The following is an 18,710-nucleotide window of genomic DNA, read 5'->3' on the forward strand; positions in this document are numbered from 1 at the left end:
AGATACATTATTCATGTTCCACACAAAGCACTTGAGTCTTTAATTATAAAATAAGCCTTTTGAAAAACATAGCCTATTTGCCCTTCAGCTATGTCTACCGTGCGGAGGCATACAGGGAAAGCAGCAACATTGGAAAGTAGGTTGTAAAAACACTTCAGTAGCTGGGGAACCTAGATGTATACTGTGGGTCACATGGTGTTTGTTTCTACAATTTTAAATCATTCAGAATTGGCATCCCCATTTGTACTTTTCTAAGGGCATGTTTGCAGAGCACCAGCCATGTCTTCTTGGAAGTGTCTATGTGATTACAGCTTTGCCTCTTGTACCGCCACAGCCAGTTTGGTATGAAAGGTGTGCGTTGCATTTTAGCTGTCTGAAGGATGAAGGCAAAGGGAGTCAATTCTGGGAAGAAAGAACACATAGCAAAATATGGATTGTAGCTATGGCAACAACTTTAAAGTTATTCGACATGGAAAAGTAAAAATGTACTGATGTGCGCATAAGAAGAGCCTTGTTGGAATGGTTTGAAGGACTGTCTAGTCCAGCATTCTGTTCTCACAGTAGCCATCCAAATCCCTATGGGAGTCTGCAGGCAGGATGTGAATGCAACAGTACTCTTCCCACTTGCTATTCCCAGTGAATGGTAGACAGTGACACAGTGCTGCTGACAAAACAAGAACAAAGAACTTCAAAGACTAACAATTATCCAAAACCCTGACAGGACTAATACTGTACAGAAAGCAGTCCTTGATTTTGTATTCCCCAAAGAGGTTTCTGTTTTCCTGCCTTGTTTTCAGGGCATTATATAATTTCCATATGTTGGGCTTACGTTATTGTTTCAAGGTGGCCAAGGGAGGTGAGTTTCCCGCCCCACTTTCATTCATTAAAACAGTTCTTTGTTAAGTATTTATCATTCTGCAATCTCTCCAGCTACCTGTGCTTCTTGGTCTAAAAAAGACCCATAGGAAGAGGATGCCTTCCCCTTTGATGAAGAAAAGTGAGGAGGGTGGTTATCAAATGCTTGAAACTGGAGCACTCCCTGATTTTGTTTGGAAGAAAAGTCATTTTCCTTAAAAAGAACTCAGTCTCCTTAGCTTTCTGACATTACAGGAAAGTCTATCAGAAGACACCTAGAATTTTCCAGAAGTGGAGACACTTAGGAAAGCATAGACCACCAGAGAGGAGAATTGTAGAATGAAATGGAGACACTTAAACATCACAAAAAAATCTCAGCCACTTCAAAAGCCTTCAGAATTTCAGTGAAATGTTCTAGACCCATTGATAATTTGCAAATACAATTCATTTTCTCATTAAATGGTGGTTTTAAAAATCAGATTTTATTGGCACAGCACTAGTAATGAGATTGCCAATGCTGTGCTTAAGAGCTGGACTACGCAAGGAACAGAATAAGTGTAAAATCTGCATATGAAAAAGAGGACCGCACCACTTTGAACCATAGGTGCTCTTCTGCCCACTGTAATGAAATTGCCCGGCAGACCAGAATGGAAGCTTCTGACTCCAGGTCCGACCACAAGACTCTGCCTACTAGTGACCCACTGATTGAATGGTTCAAAAACTAGGCTTTTGGCAGGCAATCCCACCCTGCAGTGTAACCAGTTGGAGTGGTCCCACACATCCTGGCTGCCCAGGTGATAGTAACTGACCTTCGAGGGGCCACAATCGCCACCCAGCCAGTATGGGATTAGAGGCTAATTTGCCATTAAAAGTAGGAACCTCATTGCAAGGGAGAGAGAGAGAGAGAGAGAGAGAGAGAGAGAGAGAGAGAGAGAAGGAATACATTCAAACCCATGGTCCATATTAAGAAGCTCTGTTGATATTATAAATGAGAAAGAAAACAGGTAGGTTACATAAAAATAAAGTAAAATGGTTTATTCTCCAATTAAACTGAAGAGGAATATCAAAGAGGATTCCTCATTCAAGTGTGGCCATGTGGTGCTTAGGTCCCCTTCTAGCATAGGTGCCGGGGCCAAGGGGCCCTGGGTGCCATAGCTCCCACAACATTTTAAAGGAGGGGCCAGGTACCCACAAGGTGCAGCACAGCTACATGTGCATGGCGTGGGGTTGCATGTGCTACATCATCATGCCCCCCCCCCCGATGTACACACACACTATGTCACCATGACCTGCTATGTGAGCGAGTGACATGAGCATGCTGGCGGCATGATGCTGTAGCACACACATGCCGGGGGATGTGATGACATAGTGCGCACCTCCCTCAGTGTGTGCATGTGACCTGGTGATGGCGCGCGGCCCTGGGTACCCATGGTCACACTTCTACGGGAGTGTTTTGACAATCATAACACATTCTGTACAACAGCTCATCATATCCAACATGTGCACAGAGGAAAATGGCCTGCTGTTACCTTTCAACCACCCAGAAAGTAAAAGAGTCAAACTATTTCTGGAAAAACAGAGCCATGAGGAGAGAATTACTGGTCAGCACACAGAGGATGTTTGAAATACAACAACTAGGTTGCTATTACTGAGGGTGCAAGGACGTTGCATCAGGTAATTGTGAAAATGGGCATTTTGTTCTACACAACATTATCTTACATGCTTTCTCCTTATCAAATTATATAGAGGGCTTAGTATGACAAACACACAAGAAATGGATTTCATATGTTAATTGTGTCAAGCATACTGAGATCACAAAGAACACTAAACAAAAGAATTGCTAAAAAAAGTTGGGATTTTGCTTTAATGGCAAAGTGGACATACTATATGGGAAAAACAAAAGAAAGCAACAAGATACCTTTATGTTAAATTGGGAACCATTTTTTGGACATTGCATAAAAGCATATTGCTTTTCCAATCAAAAGGTGGCCTTGGAATATTTTAAGATTTTATATGGTACAGATGCTTTAGAGTAAATAGCATAAATAATTGACTTTATTTATACTTTTGATTTTTGTATGTCTGTGGTTTTTGTGTCTTTCCCCCTTTTATTCTGGTATTGTCAAAATAATATAATAAACAAAACAACAGGTGGAAACAAACCAGAATCAATAAGCAGTAACTAGAACATCTGCAATATATATACACACACAAAACAGCAGAGGAGCAATGAGAAAAACAAAGTGATGGTGGATAAATGAAAACGACTTGTTTATCTTTAGGACAAGGACAAGCACCATGCATACTAGAAAGTGGCTTCAGACATAGTTATGTGAAGGTAAAAACAACAAAGAGACTTGCCGCTTCATAACGACTAACAGATTAATTGTTGCATTACAGTATATGCCACAATAAATCTGTTAAAGTGCTACCAGACTCTTTGCTATTTCTGGTGCAACACATGCAATTATCCACCCTGAATTATGCACTCAAGTGTTCTGAAAGCAGCTTCAAACATTGTGCATCTGTCTGAAGCTTCCCACAGAGCACAGGCAGCAAGCATGGAACACACACCCTGTGATATATGAAAGGTCACAAACTTCCACTCTTCAGGACAGGAGAAACTGCATATTGTTGGCTGCAAAAGAGGAATAAAATGAAGCAACTTTGGAGGGAAAGAGAAAGCAGAGGTCTGAGAAAAGGTGGGTGGAATCTTGGCGGAAATGGAGTGGAAGTCAGGGAATTCCTAGCAAGTGTCCTGTGCTTTTAAACAGGTCCATTAAAGGATGAAATTGTACCGCCAATGTACCAAAAACCTGTTCCTTGAGAGTTTTATTCCATCACAAAAGAGGTTTCTGTTTTTCTTTGTCATTTGTGGGGCACTTCAGGATTTATTTATTTTTTTTAAAAAAAGAATTTCTTTAAAATTTTGATAGGTGTGGGATTCAACTTAGTTTACCTCACTGTGTTTGTGGGCTTTTCTTATTCTTCCCATAAAACATCCCCCCCCATAAAACACTTCTTCATAATTTGAAAAGCCCTGCGGGAATTCTTCTATATGTATTTTTTCTTTAAATATTGTTATTTTAAAAAATTCCCTCTCTTCAACTAAAAAGGTTCCCATAGTATAGCAATTTACATATCACTACAAATAAGCAGACATTACTTCGTGACACCTTCCCATATGCCTTAATTGAAGTGAAGGAAGCCAGAGAGGGTGGGTACTGAAGATCTGAGATCGACGCACTCATCAATTTTGTTTTAAAGGAAAGTATTTCCTTTCACCATTTTTTTTAAAAAAATATAAATAAATAAAAAGACAAAGCCTTTCCGCAGTGAATTCTTTAAAAGAGTTTAAGAAGAAGAAGAAGAATTTTTTAAAAAACAGAGTGCTAGTAAAAATACGAGTCAAGATAGCCAAGGGGAGAATGGCAGAGCCAAAGGCAAAAGTTACCAGCCATTTGCCCATGCAGTTTGGAAGTGAAAGGAAAGGGTGGTGTAGAATAGAAGATACCAAGAGACAGCTATGCAGGAGTAAAGTTAAGCAAGCTTGAAAGTGGAAGCTAAATAGCCCGTGTTTCTCCAGTCTCTGCAATGCAGGAGATCTGTCTCTGCACCAAAACAGGTAAGTTGCAGCAACACAAAAGAATAGGCCTGGATAGTTCCACACAAAACTTTCCAGTATATAAGAGAATGCCTCTCCCTCACTGTTTTTTCTATGCTTGCACATACATAGATATGACTCTTTGAAACATGGAGAAATTTATTCTTTAACAAAGGGGTGCAAAGACTAAAAATGGCAAGAGCATCATTAGCAGCATTGTTGGGCTACTCGGAACACATCATATTGAGCAGTAAAACTTGTATATCTTTTATTTAAAAATCTGCATAAATAATTAAACATGGCTTCTGGTATAAGTTGGCCTAAATAAAGGATTTGAATGTGTTTCACCACTTACTAATCAAGCTGAGTCTTCATTCCCCTTGATGAATACAATCTCATGCACCCAGCTAAATGATACACTGTGCTTATGTAGCCATGTTTTGATTAGGCACAGATGCATTTAATTAGCAGTTTGTTTGATCAATTAGAAAATGAACCCTAAAGTCACCTACTTGCGTAGATCTGCTTTGAACAAGAATTTTAATCTTAGTGATGACTCCTAAAGAAATGAAGGGGAAAGAATATAATTAAACCATTAGCACATGGGGGGAAAGCCTTTGCTAGGTGCGAAGCAAGGAAAGCAAAAAAGCTTTAAATGCTAAACATATAGATTTCCAAAACAAAGCAGAGAGTCAAGTGGCTCATAGGGTGCGCAATGGGATATGAAGCTCTAAACTGAACCCCCATCATTAGTTCTTTGAATATTCTCTCAATCAGTAATGACCGACTGTGAAATTTTCACAAGTGCTGGGAATTGATTTTCTCTCCTCCTACTGAAATCAATGGTGAAATTCCCATTGACTTCACCACTGGAGCAGAGTTAGATCAATATTTGAGTGCTCTTGAAAATACCATCTGACGTAAACATCATTATTATGTGGCTACAGAATTTATGGTGTTGCACCTTCACTTTTCATGGGTATTTGAATTATAAAGAAGTTCCAGATTACACCAAATTGCTGTTATATTTATGTATGTAGGACTTTACATAGTACCAGTATGACAGATGCCAGTCCTAAGATGCACACAATATAAAATAGACTCACTGAAACGAGACATAGGAGAGACTTGGAGGCATGGGTAGACAGGAGAAGAATGAGTGATTACTTAATTTCCAAGTACTTTAACTTAGTTACAATAGCAACTGGGAGCATGGAGACCCCCTATTCTCATCACAGAGCTACAATTTCCAGAATGGTTTAACACTCAAACCTGCTTCCCAGGAGATTCTGAAGATTGTAGCTCTCTCAGGGTAATACAATCATGCCGACAACACTCAACACCCTTAAAAACTACAGTTCCCAGAATTCTTTAGGGGAAGCCATGACTGTTTACAGCAATACGATACAGCTTTAAATATATAGTGCACATGGTGCCTTAGTTTGTACCAGAATTCACCATGATCAAGTTCCTTAAGTATCCTTAGTCACTTATTGGAATTCTCGCCTCAAGGAGGCTCACCTGGTACTACTAACTTCATTAATATATTTTCAGCACTAGGCGAAAAACATTTTACTCAAGTTCCCATACCTATTAACATCTGAGGAGATTTTTTTTTTACCCCATAATTTTGTAATTGTTTGTATAGAGTTGTATTACTATTCTGCCATTTTAGCATTCAAGACAATGTGTAGTGAATTATTGTATTAAATGACAAAATATTTATCCTACAGTATACAGGATTTAACTATAAAAGGAATCCCCACCCCCCTCTGTAGTGCCTTTCATGAGTTAAGTCCTCTTATTTTCTTCTTCTTCTTTCCTCTGTAATTTGGGCTCTGGTGTGATTATCAATTTATAACAGTAAAACCAAAGTGTGGCAAGATTAAATCAGCTGTGCAGATACACACAAGTATTTTGTTGCAAAGCTGAGAATGAACCAGCTGGGCCCCGTTAGAAAACCATTTAAAAATCATTCCTACCTGGACACTATTTTCTGAGGTGATGCTCACTTTTTCTTTGATAGCATTTAAGACCAGCATAGCTCCTCTTTCTCAACAAACTTTCTGCAACCCTGAAACCTTGATGTTACTAAGTTTTTTGTTGGGCTTTTTTTTCCCTCGAGGAGGACAAATGTAATATTCCATACTGTTTGCCTGCACTGTTGGAGCATTTTATTAAACTGGTGTTTTTATTTTCCCTTAACGTCAAACTGGCAGCCTCTAAAATTCCCTACTCACAGGCTGTCTGCAAAAAGTGCCCTTTACTGTCGACAAAGGTGTGTCTAGAATAAGCACTTTTTCACCCTCTGTTGGGAATGGTTTCCTGCTGCCAAGTTGAGGGAGCAGATGTACTTGGATCACAGATAAAAATGTGGACAGAAGAGGAAATTCTATTTTAATGGAGGAATATACAGTAGTTAAGGTATAGAATATTATGTATTTATTGATTCAGTTTATATCCGCCGTTCATCCTGAAGGATCCCAGGGTAGAAAATGCAATGACAACAACAACAACAATTCAAAACATTCTAGAAATAGTTTGAAACATTCTTTCAGGGTTGCCAAGCACAGCATCTTTTGGCCATCAAATGCCTAGTTAAACAGGAATGTTCTTACCTTCTCCTGAAAGTCAATAATGAGGGAATTCCACAAACAGGGAAGCACCACTGAAAAGGCCCTGTCATGGGTCAATTATTGGTAGGGGCACCAAAAAGGCCTCACCTGATTATTTTAGGATTCAAGAAGGTTGATACAGAGGAAGGACCTAATTTGATATATTTGTGTCATAAGCCATTTAGTGTTTTATATGGTAATACTACCACCTTGAATTAGGCCTAGTAGCTCACTGGCAGCCAGTGCAGTGCTTTAAAGACCAGCAAAACATGGTCCCATTGGGATGCCCCACTTACTAGCCTAGCATCCACATTTATAGCAGCAGTCTTCAAGGACAGCCCCCCATATAGCAAACTTCAGTAGTCCAGGACTCTTTTGGAAGGGATATTTTATTAATAGGTTTGAATGATATTGTGAATGGTTCCAGGGCTGAGGCTGGGAATGTTAAAGGCTGAGGCTGGTGAGCACCCATAAAATGCCTTTGGGGCCTTTTCAGAAGATAACAGAGTTGTTCTGCCTAAGTTTCTGTAATTGCAGATAGTATTAATTTTCTGGCCAGGCCTAGTATAATAACTTTCTCTCCATGCTCCAGGTTCTGAAGTGTTGTAAACCAAGATTTTGGCACAGCTACCCATGACCCCAGCCTTGTAGACCACTACTATTAATTAGAAATACAGAGTACATTGTATCGCAGCGCCCTTCACCTTTAAGCTAAAGCATTAATATTGGCTACAATCCAGTGCACTCCAATCCCACTGAGCACAATAGAACTTATTTATAAGCAGACATGTATAGGATATTAAGATTTCACTGTTAGTAGAGCTCAAGTCCCCTGAAGCCTGTCATCAGTTATTCTGGGACAAAATTACTGGGCTGATTTCAGAGCCTGGTCTCCTAGGCCATCAATGCAGATGCTGCAAAATGCCCAGATGTGAACCAAATATATTTGTCCATGAACCAAATATATTTGGAAGGGTTTTTATAAGTAGAAATGTTTATCTATGGGAGAGATATTGGGGGACTTGGCTATAAATAGATGCCATGATTCCTACTGCATTTTGCTCTTATAAATTTGCTCTGTCGTCTCAATGACAATCCAAACATGTACCCTCAGGTCTGAGGAATTATTATGGATTTGGACTGAATGCAAAGGAGGATGCAGGATAAATCGACATGTTAAATTGTTTCTGAAAGCTGCAACCACTAAATCAAATACTAGGTTGCTAAGGGAGATATGTTTTTTTATTGTTCACTAACCAGTAGCAAGTAAATAAGATAATAAAGAGGAAAGGGAAGCCTTAGCCACAGATGGCCTAGCAATTAAGTAGATTGAGGTGGCTGCCTTGGACAGCTGATTTTGGGTGTCATGGAAGGGAGCAATTTACGATTATTAAATTTTTACTGCCAGGAAGTGGTAGAGACAAGAGATTTTCTTTATCGGGTGTCAAAATAAGTTGACTGGTCTTAGTAACAGGGAATTTGATGTGGAGGGGGCATTTTCTGTTCTGTCTCAGCCAGCAACTTTTACTGGGCCAGTCTTCATCTTAGCAGATGTGTAACATGATTAGAGTGGTGAATGTTTAATGCAAATCAAATATGTACATAAAAAGTAGCCTTTGCACATATCAAAACAATCCAAAAGAATTTCCTCCTTTATAGTTGGAAACTTTATTGTTAGAAATTTACAATATAGTCTTAGAAGGTTACTGGCTGTTCAACAGCATAAAAATAAAATTGCATTTCTTTGTATGGCATTGTTGTAAATGGAGCGTGTTGCTATTGTTGCTTAAATGAGTCAGTGAAATTATTGTGGTGGACAGGGGTTTGAGAAGTGGCTTTTCATTGCAGGATTCTTTTTCAGTTTCTCTTTCAATTTCAGATATACAATTCAACTGATTATTCCCCCCCCCCCATCTGCTAATGAAAAAATGATCTGCACTGATCAAACTTTGCCACTTTATATCTCTTTGATTTGCAAGTACGTTGCGTGTTTGCTCATCTTAGCATTTGTAGAGGCACAATTGAGAGTTGTTGTTACTATTTTTAAGGAGGGAAAACCTGGAACCAAACTTCTTACCTGCATATAACTGTCTAGCGGTGTTTTATCTGTGCATTCCATATCCAGCCTGCAGCTGTTGATCCTACTGGAAGTAGGTCAGAGGAGTAACCCTTTGACTCAAAAATGCCAGTCATGTTCATTCCCCAGATATGACTCATGATCCCTGGAAGCAAATTTGGCAAGCAAACTGAGGTAGAAGATGTTAGAGTTACAGGATGATTTTGGGGAATGAACATTTTAACTGAATAAACACTGTTATAAATTGGGGCATCATTTGATTGCAGATTAATCATCTTAATTAATCAAAGCTAGCCATCTTGAGATGCATATGGAGTAGACAGAAGGAGAAAGAGCATATGTCCTGTGTGGGTTGCTGTAGCAAGTCAGGGTAGAACAAAAGGGGAACCAACACAAGCTTTTGTGCCTAATGATGTTCTCTTGCAGAGTGACCCCAAGTAATGCAAAGTGTTCTTTTTGCCTGTGTTTTTGCTGACCATGCTCTCCCCAGCATATCAGCTCCAAAAAGTCCTGGGATATGTATATTCCTAGGAACCTGAAATCTCTATGAACAGACAAGCACCCTGCAAAACTACACATTCACAGGCATGCTGACAACTTTGATTTACATTCTGAGGGCAAACAGAATCTCTTGTGGAAATGATAATTCATAATTCACCTGAGCATTAAGGGCCAGATAATTATGAAATTTAAGAAGATCACTACTTTCTCCACAAGCTTAGATTATTTGATAGCCCCCTTTTTAGGATATTTTCAGGATATAGTGAAAGATTGACCCCTGACTTGGAACAGCTCCAGCCAAACTCCACATAGGCGTAATGTAAAAATAAGAGTGTTATAATTCCAATGTCAAGCTGCTTCTTAGATTCTGATTCAGCTGAGGTCTTATACAGAGAAATTAGGTATGAGCCTTGAAACTTAATGACACCCTTAAAAAGGTAAAGGTAAAGGACCCCTGACCGTTAAGTCCAGTCATGAATGACTGTGGGTTGCGGCACTCATCTTACTTTACAGGCCGAGGGAGCCGGCGTTTGTCCACAGACAGTTTTTCTGGGTCATGTGGCCAGCATGACTAAGCCACTTCTGGTGAAACCAGAGCAGTGCACGGAAACACCATTTACCTTCCTGCCAGAGCGGTACCTATTTATCTATTTGTGCTTTGACGTGCTTTCGAACAGCTAGGTTGACAAGAGATGGGGCCAAGCAATGGGAGCTCACCCCGTCACGGGGATTCGAACTGCCAACCTTCTGATCGGCAAGCCCAAGAGGCTCAGTGGTTTAGACCACAACACCACCCGTGTCCCTTTAATCATACCCTTAGCCACTGTTAAACTAGGATTCGGGAGGTAGGACCCTCAGACTGACTGAAGATCCACCTATATCCAAAGCTACCGAGCATGAAATCTCTTGAAGAATTGCCATGCAATATACACAAATCTCCAGTCTTCTGGCACAGCTCCACTAGTCCTGCCAGGAAAATATTGAAGAATGATGAAGTGCCAGACTGCAGGCTAAGATGCTATTTCTTTATATTGACCAGGAAGGACATAAAACTGCATAATGTATATGACAACAGTGTCTCATACCAAATGCAAACGAACTGTGAAAACGACTGTGAATTAAAAGTGGAGACACCATATGTACTTTTCTTTGTTTATTTGTTTGTTACACAAGAAATTCGTTGGCAAAAACCAATTAAAAAGAAAATAACCCAATATAGGCAGGAGACCTGGTAAGAAGATAAAAATGACTCATTCCATGCCTGGAACTTGTTAGTCCAAGTTGGCTGCTACTTAGAAGTTCTTTATCATTCAAAACACCCTCCCTCTGTCTCTGGGCCTGCTTCCTAACTTTCCTTGGGAACTTTGATTTGTGAGCATCTTCCTACTCATTGAATTAATGTGCTTAGAAACCAGGGTTGCCGTATTTCAGAAAGTGAAAATCCGGATGCAAAAATTGTTGAGGTTTCTTTGCAAAATCTTAAAATATTGACGTTTTTGAGCTAGTTGTAAAGGAAATTTGCCAAAATCTAGACTTCTAACATGGGTTGCCATACATCATGGACATTTTCCTGGACATTTCAGCGATTTCTGCCCAGACACTGTTTCCAACTCCCATATTCCATCTACGTCTGGTTATTCAGGACGTATGTCTGCCCTATTATAAGCTACATTTACCTTGTGCCTCCTTGTCAACTGTTAGTTGAGCTCATCTTCACTCTTTAGCCCTTGTGATTTTTATGTTATGAACTGCTAGGACAGGGCAAAGAATAAGAAAGGGTAAAAGGAAGAGAGCATGCAAAAATTGCTGTTGCAAACTACAATTGATGCTACAGGAAATGGAGATGCTGTGCAATTCTTCTTACAACTGATCTGAAAATGACTCGTGCTCTAGGTTTCAGTTCCCATAACTTCTTTTGGGGCTTTTTGGGTTGCTAATATTGTTATATACCTGACTCTCCCAGGATACTCAAGCCCCACTATTTTATTGACAAAATATTTGAGGGTTGGGGGTTGGGGTTCTGCTCGCTCACCCCTTGTGATGTTATTTTCTCCAGAAGAGATAAGATATTGATTTTAACATGTTATTCTAGGTCCATCAACATGACACCCACAAAATATCTCAATAAATATCCCTTCAAAAATCCACAGTGAATTAGAGACCGTTGGCTCACCCTCTCCTACAATGAACATGGCTCCTCAAACATGGCCACATTTCATTGGATGCTAGAAGTGGGCACACACTCTTCTGTTTTGAGTGGTACAATGGCCATACTGTGTTATGCCACAGTCCCACATAACAACAGCAACAATGTAGTGCTATGCCATGCCCCATGACACACTGGTGTATATTACTATATTTTTTAGAAAAAGAGGTGCCAGAACTCATTAGGAATACCTCCCTTGTTCTCTTAGAATGGCAATGGCACCCACCTGAGAGGTACCAGAACTGAGTTCTGGTGAGTCCAGCTGGGGGGGAAGGCCCTGATTATATCCCATATTCTGTGACTTTGGTAACATTCTGTGGCTTTGGTAATGTTAACATTTTGTAAATAATACCCATTGCCAGGTTTTAATCTGAAAACAATTCATATTGTCTTATAGCTTTTAATATTTCCTCATAAACCATGCAAAATATCACCCAACTGCTTTTCTTTTTCTTTTTGCATATATTGGTATGTGAAAAGGGAAGCCCTTACCCCAGCATGCACCTTCTGGTATTTAAAACAATCTCTCACAGCAGGACGCAATAGCACTTGAAATGATTAAAACAAGCACTAAAATGTCATTACAGACTAATGAAATCCTGTCATCATGCAACACAGGCAGGGCACTTCTGTCAGACTCTAGAAGTTGCAATAAAAATGAAGAAATTGAAGTTGAAGTGTTGGATAAGGGAAGGGAACTAGGGGGACTAAGATCAACAATGTTTTCCCTTCCCTTCCTCATACCCCCACCCCCATCTACTAACACAGAATGTGCTGCTTTGTCTGAAAGAATATGTTGCCCAGCATAGTGCCCCCGAAGCAACATATTTATGGGATCCTGTTCTATCTGTTCCGGAAGAAGTTTCACTCAGCTTACCTCTGCTTGGGGAATACTTATGGATCCATTACTGACCCTTGCTTAGTTCCCCTGTTTGGACAGAAATAACATGGTTTTAGTCGCCTATGCCCTGGAAATCTCTTGGTTGCCAGATTATTAACTGGGACCAGAAGATCTGAGCATTTTACATAGATTCTAGCCCAAGTGCACTGGCTGCCAATTGCTTTCTGGGCTCAGTTCAAAGTGCTAGTTGTGACCTCGGAAGCCACAGGACCCCAGGACCCAAAATACTGCCTTTCCACACATGAATCGGCCTAGACACTGCAGTCATCATCAAAGGCTTCTACTTTATGCTTCTGCTGAAGCATAAAGATGGCAATAGCTCAAGAATGAAATCATAGTTTTCATGTTTTAGTTATTGGATTGTTCCTGGAAAAAAAATATCCTCATGAGCATATGTGTGAGCATATTGCACAAGTGAATGACTTCCATTTCAAACCTGTAATCTGCAGAACCAGACAGCTTCTACTCTCTTGTTAAAAAAGCAAGCAGTTCAGTTGCATAACATATCCTTGCAGCTTCATAGAATACAGCATATAACTCACATGAGCAATCTTTTGCCTGGAAAATGTGCAATGAATAGGGATGGAAGGAGCTGTCCATTTTGGTTCATTTTTTTCCTATCTTAAGTTCAGTTTTCCACATTTCTGCAGCAATTTGAACTTTTTATTTTTTAAAAAACCATGAAAACCCATCAGCATTTGACAAATGTACATATTTTTGCAAGTGATTTCTCCTACTATAATGCACGTTTTACGTTATTTTCAACTAATATACTCATTTTTATGCATACTTTCCCCTAACAGATGCATTTGTGCTGACACTGGTTCATTGGGGAGCTATATCTCAAAATTCAGATATGTGTGCATTTCAAAGGATGGTGGTGTTTTGGTTCTCATGGTATTTTGGAAAGTGTAAATTTTACGGATTCACCTTTAACTGCAAACTGCATCTAATTTCTCTCCCATTTCTAACTATGAGCAAGCCTGATGAATTCTGCTTGCTTCCCTGTTATGGCAGATAAAATGAATTTGCCACGGCACAACTGCAATTAGTGAAATGCATGTGTCTGTGTTATTTCTGGAGGGGTAATAATTCCGTGTTGAACTCTGAGCTCATAAATTGCTTGTCGCTGTCACATAATGACAGGAAACTTTGGCGTCCCTAATTCTGCCCACCGCAAAATCTCCCTCCTTCCTTCTTTCTCAGCTGTTCTGCCAGAACAAATGAGAATTCAAACAATGATGATTGGTTTCCATTGGTACGGAGCTATCCTCTGGAACATTGAGGGAAGTGATAGTTCAAGGCTGCTCCTTTTCCTCTTTTCATCATTGCCTAGTGTTGTTTTACTTTGCTCATTGCAGAGAGAAACAGATTATCCAGTGTGTGGGCTGGCAGCAGCCAGCAGGCTTTCTCATTTTTCCTGCAGTACAACCCAGTGGGGATTTCCAGCAATTTGAAACATGTATGCATTCTGGCTGATCTGTCGTCATCGCCACCATTGCCCGCAGTGCATACCCATAAATTCCCAAGGCAGACATGCCATTACACACAATATGATTTGTACTGCAGCAGCAGCTGGTGAGATAGAGAGATCTCACAGGATGCTGCACAGGAGGAGAAATATTCCCGCACTGGATCAGTCCATTGGGCCATTAAACCTCATCCATTGCCTCTGGCAGTGGCCAATATTGGAGGCTTCAAATGAAAACACCACAGAAAGTATTGGGCATATTGAAGAAGGTAAAAAAGGGGCTGCACTTGCTTGAACATGCCATTAACTATCAGCTTCCAAATTGCCATCCATTCACACATATGAGCACATACACACATGTAGAGGACACCTGGTGTGTGTTTGAATGTTGCACTCTCAGGAATGCTGGTTCATACTATGCTTGAAGGTGCCACTGCAGTTTAAACTTGGTATACAGATTGTACATAAGAGGGCAATTTCACAGTACAGTAACATGTTCTAGAGAAGCCTTTCTCAACCTGTGGGTCCCCAGATGTTGCTGAACTACAACTCCCATCACCCCTAGCTAGCAAGGCCAGAGCTCAGGGATGATGGGAGTTGGAGTCCAACAACATCTGGGGACCCACAGGTTGAGAACCGCTGGTCTAGAGGATCAATCTCTTAAGTATGTTACACCACACCCATTTTACTCTATTCCTCATCAGCCGTATATCACAGCAAACCAGAAGATCACATGGTGGGCTATAAAAGAGGAGACACATCAAGCAAAGCACTGAGAGACAATGCATGGCTAGAGAACTGTGTACAGTCTGGGTGTATTAGATTGATCAGGCTACTTCAATGTTTCGTAGGTCAGTTTAAATTGAAGCCACCAGACAAGGGAGCTTGAACTTCACCAACAAAGACCAACTGCCTTCTTTTTACACCCTCGAGGTTATATAAAGTGTTGGGCACATTATAATTGGATGCTACTTGCTGAGCAAAGTGTTTATTTTCTTAGTAGGTGGGAGACAGTGGATTGCACCTTTTACGAGGCCTTTATGGTAATATTATTATAGATAATCGTGCAGGAGAAACCACTCAAATGCAGCAATTAATGTCCAATTTGCTTTTCAGCAGCCCAAGGCTGAACTGCTGTGGTTGTAATCCAGTTTAATGACTGCTTTAGGGGGGAAAAATGTCATCTGATAGATGTTTTGCTTTTATAATGGGCATCTTTGCAATCTTCCCAGTTGCCATCACTTAGCGCAACTAAATGAGCACATTAAAGGGAGGCAGAATGATGCACAACTATGGAAAACTGTAGCTGAGCTGAGGAGTTATTTTTAGCAAGAACATGCTGATGACTAGTGGTGAGAGCAAGAGTTGCCTTCAGGAAAGTTAGGATTTAGAATTCATTACTGTATTGCCTGTGAATTATAGACAACATCTTTAGCCCTTCAGAACTGAGAGATTATTTTCTGCATGTTGCCTTGATTTCTAAGGCTAGTAAAGGAGGATTACTTCTTTGGGACATTGGCCTACTAATCAACAGTAGTGAGCGCTCTCATTAAAGTGTACTGCTTCATAGCTAATTCCTTTCCTCCACTGATTTGATATTTTTGAGCATCCTTTATGCAGACAAATGTTTAGACCAGAGACAAGCATGCTGATGAATGAATAGCCTTTTGCCAATAGTTTATGTAAGCACAGCTCAACTATTTTAGGTGGCACAAGCTCAAGCTTGCTTATACTGATAGCTCATAGACCTGGTGGGCTACAAAACTGCAACACTACAAAGCTCCAAATAGTCTGGGTTGTTCTGTGCTGGGCTGAGCAACAGTAAGGCTCAACAAGAAGTTATTATCTGGACAGAACTATCTGAAGCAGATTATCAGGTACCTTAGGTTACAGATGCTTCAGGTTACAGACACTTCAGGTTACAGACTCCACTAACCCAGAAATAGTACCTCGGGTTAAGAACTTTGCTTCAGGATGAGAACAGAAATTGCGCAGCGGCGGCAGTGGGAGTCCCCATTAGCTAAAGTGGTACCTCAGGTTAAGTACAGGTTCAGGTTAAGAATGGACCTCCAGAACGAATTAAGTTCTTAATCTGAGGTACCACTGTATCCATATCTACTACTACAGTGTTCAGAAATTGTGACTGTTGCCTAGCCAATCCAGCAATGTTGAACTCTCTGTCCATCAGCTGATGGCAGTTAGGTGACTCCACCTCTGCATTCTGCAGGGATTGGCTGCGTAAGCACGTTCCCCATGGCAACTGCCAATCCAGCCAGATCTCTAACTGCATCACACCTGTCCAGGACAGGAGGTTAAGGTAAACAGTTTCGTGGGCCAAGCTGGAATCTGTGCTGTGCTGGATTTGGCCTATAGGCCAGAGCTACCCCACCCCTAGCAGATAGAGAAGAGTTTGCACGATTCCTATATTGTATCACATAACACCAGAAGGCTAATGAAAGTGGACTAAAGAGTATATTTGCCAATGTGGGTTGAGTTAAATGCATGACAATAGTTCCACAACTTGGAATATACTTATAAACAGGATTCCATGGCATATAAAGCCTCTACTTTGCTAAAGCCAAGCAGGTATAGGTCTGGTCAGTGCCTAGATAGGAGGTTGCTGGAAAGCACATGAATACTGGGTCCAAGAGAGAGTAAACAGTGACATGTAAATGTGAGAAATAAAAACTATTTCAGTAAAGATGAAAGTCTATGGATCTGCTGTCTGGGTTCTTCTCATATTGCTGCTTTGGTTGTGAACAATGAACTTAGATGATTCCTCTTTGTTAATGGAAAGTTCCAACCAGCATTCCCTCTCCCAGTTCCCATGGGAAAGCTATTTTGCTCCTACATATAACAAGCAGTAGATGTTAGCATATGTGCACAAGTGTTTGGCATTAAGGAGAAGCTCTTCTGTAATTAAGATCTTAGATAATTACATGATTACTTTATTTTGCTGCTTCAACAACACTCCCCTCATAATATTTTAAATCAAACCTTAGTTTGTAGAAATTAATTACAGTACTTGGTTAAAGTTTCTGTGAAATCACAGAATTAGGACAGCCTGCCATCATATTAGGATATTTGTCTCTTTGCTCAGATCCAAAAGGTAAAAAGTCTGTTGCCTTTTAGAGCAATACAAAGTTTTCCTTCCCGTATCAGAGAAACTTGTGCGTATGTCATTAGCAGTTATCCACCCAGGCTACTTTGCTTGCTTAAGAAGACCTGCTTTCCTTGTTGTCTTTTTCTCTATCTTCACTGGTAACTTCCTTATAGGCTGTGCAGTCAGTCCTCAGCTTTCTTTTTGTGTTCCTCAACTTCTTAATGAGCATCTGAAATGCATATGTTGGTAGATGTCTCACTTTGATCTGCATATAGACTGACTCTCTCTCTATATATGACTCTTTCCTCTAGCATTTCAAATATTTTAGATATGAGTTATCCATGTAAATCTTAATAAATATTTATTTCCTCCATGGATAACTCTTGTACTTTTTAGTTTTATTATAAAGGGATGATCTTGTAGTTGTCAATGTTGATTTAGATTGGTGGAAAACCTCAAATCTGTGGGCCAAAATCAGAATCTCTCTTCATTTCAATGGTAGTTTTATATTGACATTTCAATTAAGAAATGTCTTTCTCTGACTTCAGTCCATCTATCAACCCATTTTTTTTTGTTTATGGTAACTCCAGCCCTATTTTATTGGTTTATTCCAGGAAAGAGATCCTAAATGATGTCAAGTGTTGTCTTTGAAGAACCAAAGAATTTGATCATTCTCATACCGAGATGGTTTGGTCATGGTTGTCCTGACTATTCAAAATGTATTATTTCTGTTTAGTGTCCATTCAAGAATGTGCTTCACGAATTGATAGTGTCCAGAGAGAAAGAGAGATGATACCTATCCTTAATGTATCACCTTGGAATCTGGAGCAGAAACTTGAGCTTGATAAGAGGACATGGGACAGGTGTCCACTAGGAAGGCAGGCTTGGGGAAATCTGTCTCTAGCATTGAGACACCTGTCTTGGTGCTTCCAGCTCTAGCATAATGCAGCCCCCCCCCCCGCCTTTATATTTACAGCCACTTGCTCACGAAAAAAGCGTGACTTTTATGTATAAGGATCTGAAAGCTTTGTCTGGTTACCCCTTGTTTCCTGCCAACTCTTAAGCCAACCACCAACTGCTGCTTTCTGTTTGTTTTAAGTTGCGGAATGATTATGGTCCCAGAAACCATGGCTAATAAAGAGCTCTGCTTTAAGCAGCACTGTGATTGGCCTGGTGAGTCACTGCACTACCCAGGTATTAAAGGTACAGGAGCCTTTCCCTCTTTTCCATCTGGCCACCTTGCCAAGAACTGCTGTTGCTATAGCTGAAAATACTGAGTGGGAAATGTGTGATTAAAGCAGGCTTCATTTATGGTGAATTAGAGAACATTTCCAAGATAAAGGCTATCATTTTGAATTTGTGCACTTGGGAGACTGG

General features: G+C 40.2%; 1 protein-coding gene and 1 long non-coding RNA gene across 6 annotated transcripts in view; one reads left to right on the top strand and one right to left on the bottom strand.

The window, feature by feature from the left end:
• The window catches only part of LRRC4C (leucine rich repeat containing 4C), a 621,269-nt gene that overhangs the window by 562,409 nt on the left and 40,150 nt on the right, over positions 1–18,710 (top strand). The window lies entirely within an intron of this gene.
• LOC307202814 lies at positions 22–13,362 on the bottom strand. Its single transcript, XR_013833017.1, has 5 exons — positions 13,302–13,362; positions 11,329–11,400; positions 9,152–9,296; positions 4,972–5,018; positions 22–402 (listed from the first exon to the last, which is right to left on the bottom strand). It is a non-coding gene; the product is annotated as an uncharacterized lncRNA (long non-coding RNA).

Source organism: Podarcis cretensis (assembly GCF_951804945.1).
Source record: "Podarcis cretensis genome assembly, chromosome: 1".
Taxonomy (NCBI): Eukaryota; Metazoa; Chordata; class Lepidosauria; order Squamata; family Lacertidae; genus Podarcis; species Podarcis cretensis.